Genomic DNA, 8,283 nt, shown 5'->3' with positions numbered 1-8,283 from the left:
GGCTGTCGGTGGTGCCATGGATGGGTGGAGGAGCTTACTCTCTTGAGATCTAGCTGTGGTCGAAGGCTCCGATTGTCACTTGGAATGGATGAAGGAGATGAAGAAATCTCAAGCTTTCTTCTAACACTTTGGTCTGGATCACAAGGCTCTGCCTGAAGGCCGAAACTTGGTGTTGGATTTTATGTCCTAAAACTCGTAGTTTGTAATATCTTATTCTTTTTCAATAAAGCAGTTATTGAAAATCTTTAGTAAATTTAAATTCTATATTCATGAATCCAATAAACTAAGGTTCCGAGGCCATTAAGTTTAAGTAGTGACACAAATGTGGATGAAGTTCAAATATATATGGCCAAAATGGTCTATAATATATGAATAGGGGCATCCTATGTAAAGAGTTTACATAAGACTGAACCATGAAATAGTCACTTTTACGTTCTAAATGTCATTTAATGTATAAAACTGACTATTTCGTTAATTGATGACCTAGGTAACTTAATCTTAATCCTGAGCTAACTATGAACTTTTGTTCATCTGGAATTATCCTTAGATCTGTATAGGTGAGGGCAACTCAATATCGCTGGCCCAATAAGCCTCCCATTTCAGGGGTAAGATCAGGTGGATAGATAGGAACATAGGGTGCAAGACGGAATTCACTCCTACCCGTTATAGGGATAGTAGATAGGTTGTTCCCATTAGTACTGAATCCAGGTCTTGAACAAAGGGCCCCACCCTCTCATTGGCTCGATAGGGGTTCGGTTTATAGGTTGGACCTTAAACCAATTGTTCATTAGAGGATCAGTGGAACTTAAAGAATAAGATGTAGTCTCGGGGGTTAAACGATTTTTATAACCCAGCTGAGATTACGAACAACCTGTGAAGGATTAACTTACTAATCATGGTTATATCAAATGGACACAAATATATCTATAGTGAGGGGAATGCAACTACGGGACTATAGTGGAATGACCCGTTAGTTAACAAATGTTGATTAGCTTGGTCTAAAGAGTTTAGCCAGCTAATCTCGGATTGTTGGAGCCCATGATCTATAGGTCCATTAGGTTCCCCTGCTAGTTTATATAGAATAAACTTAGAACAGTATGATAGAATAATTCGAATTGTTCGAATTAGGTGAAGAGAGAGAAACCGACAAGCATATGTGATATAGTGGTCGGTTTTTTAGTTTAGAGATACAACTTTAATATTTAAATGTGATTTAAATATAAAAAAAATGAATACATTTATATTCGGAAGCTCGGAAATAATAGAAATGGTCAAAGAATGTAAAAAGTCAAAAAGTTGATTTTTAACTTTGAAAAGTCAACTTTGACCGACCTTATATTCAAATGTGATTTGAATTTCGAGAAAATGAATGTGGATTCATGCTCGGGAGGTCAAAATTAGTCAACACAGAAAAGATCATAAAAAGTCAAAATGTTGTCTTTTTAGTCAAAGTTTGACTTTGACCAAATGACTATTTTGCCCTTTGACTAAAGTTAGTGGGAAAATCCAAACTTTTGTTGGATAATTCCACTAACAAAATAGTGGGCTAGGTTAGTGGATTTTCGATGTTGGGATTTTAGAAATTATTTCATGCAATTTTGCATGACCCTTTTCTATAAATATGGGCTTGTGTTTTTGGATTAAAAACTTTTGGAAATTTGCAAAATTAGTTTTTAAAATTGGGCTGAAAAAAAAAAAAACCCAACCTAATTTTACTATACTATTTCCATCTCTTTTTCTCTCTCTCGAGTTCTTCATCCATAGGGTCCCACAACCTGGTTCTAAGTCTAGAGGATTGTAGGTCAGCTCTAGTGGTTGTCCGGTTCGTGTTCGAGTGGAGATAGATGAGTTTCTGGAGCTTCAAAGGTATTATTTCAAAATAACCCTAATTAATTCTTTTGGGTTGCATGTTTAATTTGGACAATTAGAGTAAAATTGATTCTTATTTTCGTTGCACATGCCGATTTTTCTCTCACTTGGATGCTTTGAAATTCTGCTCATCAGCTTCTATTTATAGAGCTTGATTGCCGACAGTATTAATGGACTTGCTTTGATTCTGACATTCGCTGCGCGTTGGTCCTTTTTTGAATATCTACTACTAACAGTGTGATAGGTGAAATGTCAACATCATCTTTTGATTCTCCCGAGATATGCGTTAATGTTCCATTCCACCAACCTTGCGTTCATCCTGCTATTATGGTTATCATTATGTTGCCGCAATTTTGCGATGACCGCATTCGCTTGATGATTTTAACTTCTACGCGATGACCACAATAACTTAACGATTGCAACTCCTATGCGATGGATGCATACGGTTGATTACCGCAACACCCATGCGTTAAACGTATGTGTTCGCCTTTGCAATGGAGAAATTCTCCGCATGCGGTCGTCTTTGCGATAGTCCGGCTTCCGTATATGCATCCGCTTCCTGCGTTATCTACAAAGATAGACAATTGAACGCATAATAATGCATAATAGTGGGTTAGTCGAGATTCTTAATGCTGAACGACCTGACATTTTCTCATGAATTCCTAATATATTCGCCAAATATTCTACTTAATAACCCTCATAATTCTAAATAAAAGACCTAAGATGATGTGCATTTCTGCCCATCATCAGTGGCCAAGAGGTTGTTCTAAGTAGACTTTTTCTTCCAAATATCCATTAAAAACTGCTGATTTGACATCCATCTAAAGGATCATCCATTTACCTTGAACAGTAAGGGAAACTAACGACTTTATGGTCTCCAAGCAAGCAATAAGAGGAAATACTTTATTGTAATCAATATATTTTTTAGAATAATCTTTTGTAACTAATTTTGTCTTATGTCTCTTCACTTCTCCTTTTTTTTTTTTTGGTCTTGAACACCCATTTGACACCTGCTGTTTTCTTTCCATTTGGAAGAGTAGAAGTTCCCAAGTATCATTATTCTTTATGGCTTTTATCTCTTCATCCATAGCAGTCTTCAACTTTACATCTAGCAAAGCTTCTTTAAAATTCAAAGGTTCACTATCCCCAAACAGATAAGAAAGACTAAGGTATTTACGTTGGTGTTAACGATGAACATGCTGAAGCCATTAGGATCTTAAGTACTCTAATTACATTAAGTTTAGAGATTAAACAAGCATGCTCATAAGGGAAAAAATAGGGTTTTGGAAAACAACCTTTTTAAAACTCCAAATTGAAGCAAATTCTTCTTGTATTCAGAACATAAAACATTCATGGACCACTGCTAGAGTCTTCTCCACTGTGCTTTGGCCTTGGAACGAGTTGTGAGACCTGGATTGAGAAGAGATTTTAAGGAAATTTTAGAATGGAGAGTAATTTTGGTGGAGAAATTAAGAAAACAATTTTCAATCAATTTCAAAAATTGCATGAACTTTGTTTAAGCAAACAAAACCTGTGTTTATACTTCAATTCCATGCAAATCAAGTGCATAGTACAATGACACCAAATATTGCACTATCGAACTTGGATTAGAAGAATTAGTGGGTTTTTAAGGAAAACGGCTAACTCAATTTTCAAATAAAAATTGATTTTAGATAAAATCAATACTAATGATTAATTTTATATAAAACTAACTTAAATAATTAATTAAAAAATTTAATTAATCTAATTAATTTAATATTGAATATTAAATTAATAAAATATCAATCTCGAACATGAATCCCTATTCATGTACAATATTTAAACCATTTTAAATATTCCCAATTCTCTAATTTGTTTAATTCCATAACTAAACATTTAGTTATATCATATATAATTAATACTTTCCTAAACCACATTTGAACATTTCAAATTCTCTCAACATACCATTCCAAGGTGTAGTCCTCTACCATGGGGATCTAATGGACCTATAGATCATGAGCTCAAACGATCTGACTCATTAACCCAATTAATCAACATTTGTTAACTACCCAAATAGTCCATTAAAGCCCAGTAGCTTCACTCTCCTCACTGTAGATATATTTCTGTCCAATTGATTTAACGATGATTAGTAAGTCGACCATTCACAGATTGTTCGTTACTACAACTGAGTAAATTACTGTTTTACCCCTGTAAGTACATCTTACTCATTAAGTCCCAGTAATCCTTTAATGAACAATTGGTTTGTGGTCCAACTACCAAACCTAGTCCCTTCCAAGCTTTAGAAAGGATGAAGCCCCTTGTTCAAGACTTGGAGTCAATGCTTAAGAGACAGCCTGTCTATTAACCCTAGAAATGGGTAGGAGCAAATTCCATCTTGTATGACTATGTCCCCAGCTATCTACCCGATCTTACCCCTAAAATGGGAGGCTTATTGAGTCAGTGATGTTGAGTCACTCTCACCCATGCACGTGAAAGGATAATTTCGGTAAACAAAAGTTCATAGTTCACTTAGGTTTAAGATCAAGTTACCTAGGTCAGGTCTGGTCTTATGCAAACTCATCCATAGGATGATTTAGATAAAGTACCCAACTTAATCCCTATACTATAGACCATTTTGGCTATTACTCGTACTTGATCCACTTTTATGTCTCTACATAATGTTCAAGTATTTATGTTATAGCCATGAGTTCTTAGTTTATTGGATTTAAAGTTTAGAATGTGCAATTCACATATTCAATAACATTTTTTTGCTGAATAAATGTCAATAACATTTTTACTAAATAAACCTCAAGAACAATTTTATTGAATAAATAGAATCTGTTTAATGTTTACAAACCACGAGTTTTAGGACATACAACCCAACAAACTCCCACCTGGACTAAATTACGGTGGGGTTATATATATACAATGTTGAGCGTGAGAGAAAAAAACATAAATACAATAAACTAGGAAATCACATACCCATGGCTTCTCCCACTTGCCTTAGATTTGTCCTAAGACACCTCAACAGGTTGAGGAGATGAGACGGATTCCTTAAGCTTCAGCAGTTGGAAGCATAATGTATGCAATATTATGTACGAGACCTGACATTTGCTATGTAGTAGAGATTTTTAGTCGTTATCAGTCCAATCTAGGATTAGATCACTGAACGACTGTCAAAACGATCCTCAAGTATCTTTGGAGAACGAGAGACTACATGCTCGTGTATGGAGATAAGGATTTGATCCTTACAAGATACACAGACTCTGACTTTTAGACTGATAGAGTTTCTTGTAAATCGACATCAGGGCTAGTGTTCATTCTGAATGGAGGGGCTATAGTGTGGGGATGCATCGCGGTGATGTGATAATGATAAAGAGCAGAAATGAACATTATTACAACGCAAAGATATAAAACAATGTGGGAATGCGACGGTAAAAACATGGAAAATCGTGTCCAAAAGCATTAATTTGAGAACACTGTGATTGCATGCACCCATCACATTAAAATAGCTAATTTACTTATTTTGTGTAGGAAAATGCGTTGGCACAAAGCAAATTGTGATCCAAGGAATTCGGCGCCCAAGAGCATTAGAAGATTGCGACCGAAAAGCTATGCGATCATATGCGCTCGCGTAGATCTACTCAAGAAGGTGGCCGCATAAAGACGGCGCATCAAGGTGAAAGATTAATAAATCATGATGGGATAAAAAGCTGATGACGGTCGAATCTGAAATTAGTTGACAAGCCGTTAACAACACACTGTAGCAAGTACATTCTACATTTCGGTGACCATTAATCGGCACATCTGACAGAGATTTAATGACCTCCCATCATTGCAATCATTTGAGAGAAAAATTCTTCACCTTGAAGTTCTATAAATACCGAAGGCCGCCACTATTAAAGGGGTTTGAGTTCCAGTTCCCATTCGCCATATACATAGAAGATAGATCATAGATAGCCGTTAGTCTATAATTCATATACTTAGAAGGCGGAGGCGAGTGAAGAGAGAAGACGCCGGAAGACCATTTCGGGTTAGCTCGAGAGACTGCCAGGAAGCGCTGCAAATGGAGAGAGGGCTGACTCTTGTGAAAGCAAGAACATTCTTTTAGGCAGAGTAGAGTAAAACACAGTGTAAAAGCCTCGGGAAGCAAGACATTGCTATCGAGATTCTTATCCCTATCTTCCTTTGTTGTAAGTATTCTGACTTATTTATAAAATGGAATCTGCATCTCTACATCTGTTCAATCTCTTCACATTGCGCATGAGTAACTAAATTTCTGAACGGGTTGAGAAGCAATTAGCTAGCATGACCTAAGATCTTCATTTTATGTGATCATATTGTCTTATGTATGTGTCCATCACCTTTTAGAGATACTTGAGAGAGTAGTCTAAAGAAAGAACTTAGACTTGAGAGAGTCAGGTTAGAATCTAGGCTTGAGAAAGTCAGATTAGAACCGCATAAGCAAGAGATAGAGACTTAGAGATAAGTTTTGTTTACTATCATGCATCGCATGCACCCTAGAAATAGGATTTGATTGTATGCGGTCGCCTTGTGTATGTGTGTATCATTCATCATCGCATAGATAAGAATAGAGGCTTAGACATAAGTCCTATAGACATTATCGTATACATCGCATGCGTCCTAAAATTAGGAACTATGGCATTTGCATTTAGAGATGATATGATGTTGTGTGTGTAGCATGATCGCATAACTTGAACATAATCTTAGGAAATGTTAGCTAAAGCCCTTCTCAAGTCGTTCCCCACATATGCATTCTAACTTTCGCTGTCATTAACTCTTTACTCAATTCCGCCGCATAGGATTTATACTTTAAAACATACCAACCAACTTATTTTTTTTTGTCACCAAAAAGGAATCAAAATTTACCATCGCATATTGTGTCAGTAGTCCCTGTGTTCGACCCTGGACTCACCAGGCAATCTAGTAGGATTTATACTTGGATTTTACTAGGAAAATTTGCATGTGCAATACATAGATCACCACCGCAATTTCATACCATTATTTCATCACATTCAGTACGCATCAAGTTTTTGGCGCTGTTGCATGGGTTTACGACAGTACATATTGCGCTAATAGTAACTTTTTTGCTTCCTACAAATATTATCTCTTGCCTACCAACCAAATCTCTTGAACATTATCTATTCTTAAAACAATCCATACTGTCGTAATATCTATTCGGGAAATACATGCTCTAGAGTGACATCAATTCCAGGAAATCTAACGGAATCACTTCATAAACTACAATTATCAATAACTATCCCAGAGCCTATAATACTCTTATACTATTACAACCTCTCCACAGCATAATAATAACTACTTAGGGACATGCTCTCTACAATCTTTCTTACAAGCAATGCAGCATGCTAGATAAAAATAAAGGTATAACACCATAAACAACTATTTCATAAATATACTGGTACATAAAGTTACTTTATCATTCACAACATCAGGAGACTCTTCTGCCTCCTAATGGGTCACTTCATGTAACCTATCCTGCAACAGAGGTCGTCCTGCTCCATTTCTCATTTTTCTTCTCTCGAATCCCTTCCTTGGACATCTGAGCCACTAGGCTGATCTACCATCTGTAAAGTCATTCTGTGTTCTGTTTGAACTCCTTGACCTAGCAGGGGGCATTCCTTCTTGAAATGTCCTACCTATCCACACTGGAAATATACATTTTTCCCTCTGTAACATGTCCCTCGATGATGTTTACCACAATCCGTACATAAGGGTTTCTTACTTGTACTAGCTACTAGCTCGGTAGGATGCCAAAACCCTGATCTATCACCCATACTAACCACAAGTCTTGGCTTCTTCCTTCCCACACTATGCTGACTTTTAGCTCTTTGTCCTTTATCAATACCTACTAGGTCTTTCTCAATACCGTACTTCCTTTCTGAATCCGCCAGAACGGACTCGACACATTCCGCCAACCTATTGGCGATTCTGTTAAATATTTTGTCCTCTAACTGAGGGGTTGTTCCTGTCTGCAGAATCCTCGACTCCCCTTCTGAAGTCGTTTCCTGATTTATCGGGTCTTTACCTTTCCATTCACTAGAATCTGGATTCCCTCGAATATCAAAACTTTTAAAGGTAGGGTCAGTGTCCCCTTCTGCTGTCTGACTGCTCTACATGCCACTTCTTCTTAGCATCCTTTCCTAATTATGTTATACACATGTTAGGATCTTAAGTTAAGGGACCTAGACTCATGCATGAACTTTTTCTATTTTCCCAAAATCTTATGTTCTGATACCAACTTGTCACACCCCCTCCCAGATTACCCTTCTTAATCCAGAAGTGAATGTGACGACAGTAGTTACCAACCTTTTTATGGCACTTACTGTCTAACTAACATCCTTAACCTACTTAGGTCCCTGGAATACATATATAACATTCAACAAACTAAGGAAA

Source organism: Benincasa hispida, chromosome 9, assembly GCF_009727055.1.
Source record: "Benincasa hispida cultivar B227 chromosome 9, ASM972705v1, whole genome shotgun sequence".
Taxonomy (NCBI): domain Eukaryota; kingdom Viridiplantae; phylum Streptophyta; class Magnoliopsida; order Cucurbitales; family Cucurbitaceae; genus Benincasa; species Benincasa hispida.
This window is presented reverse-complemented; position numbering follows the sequence as displayed.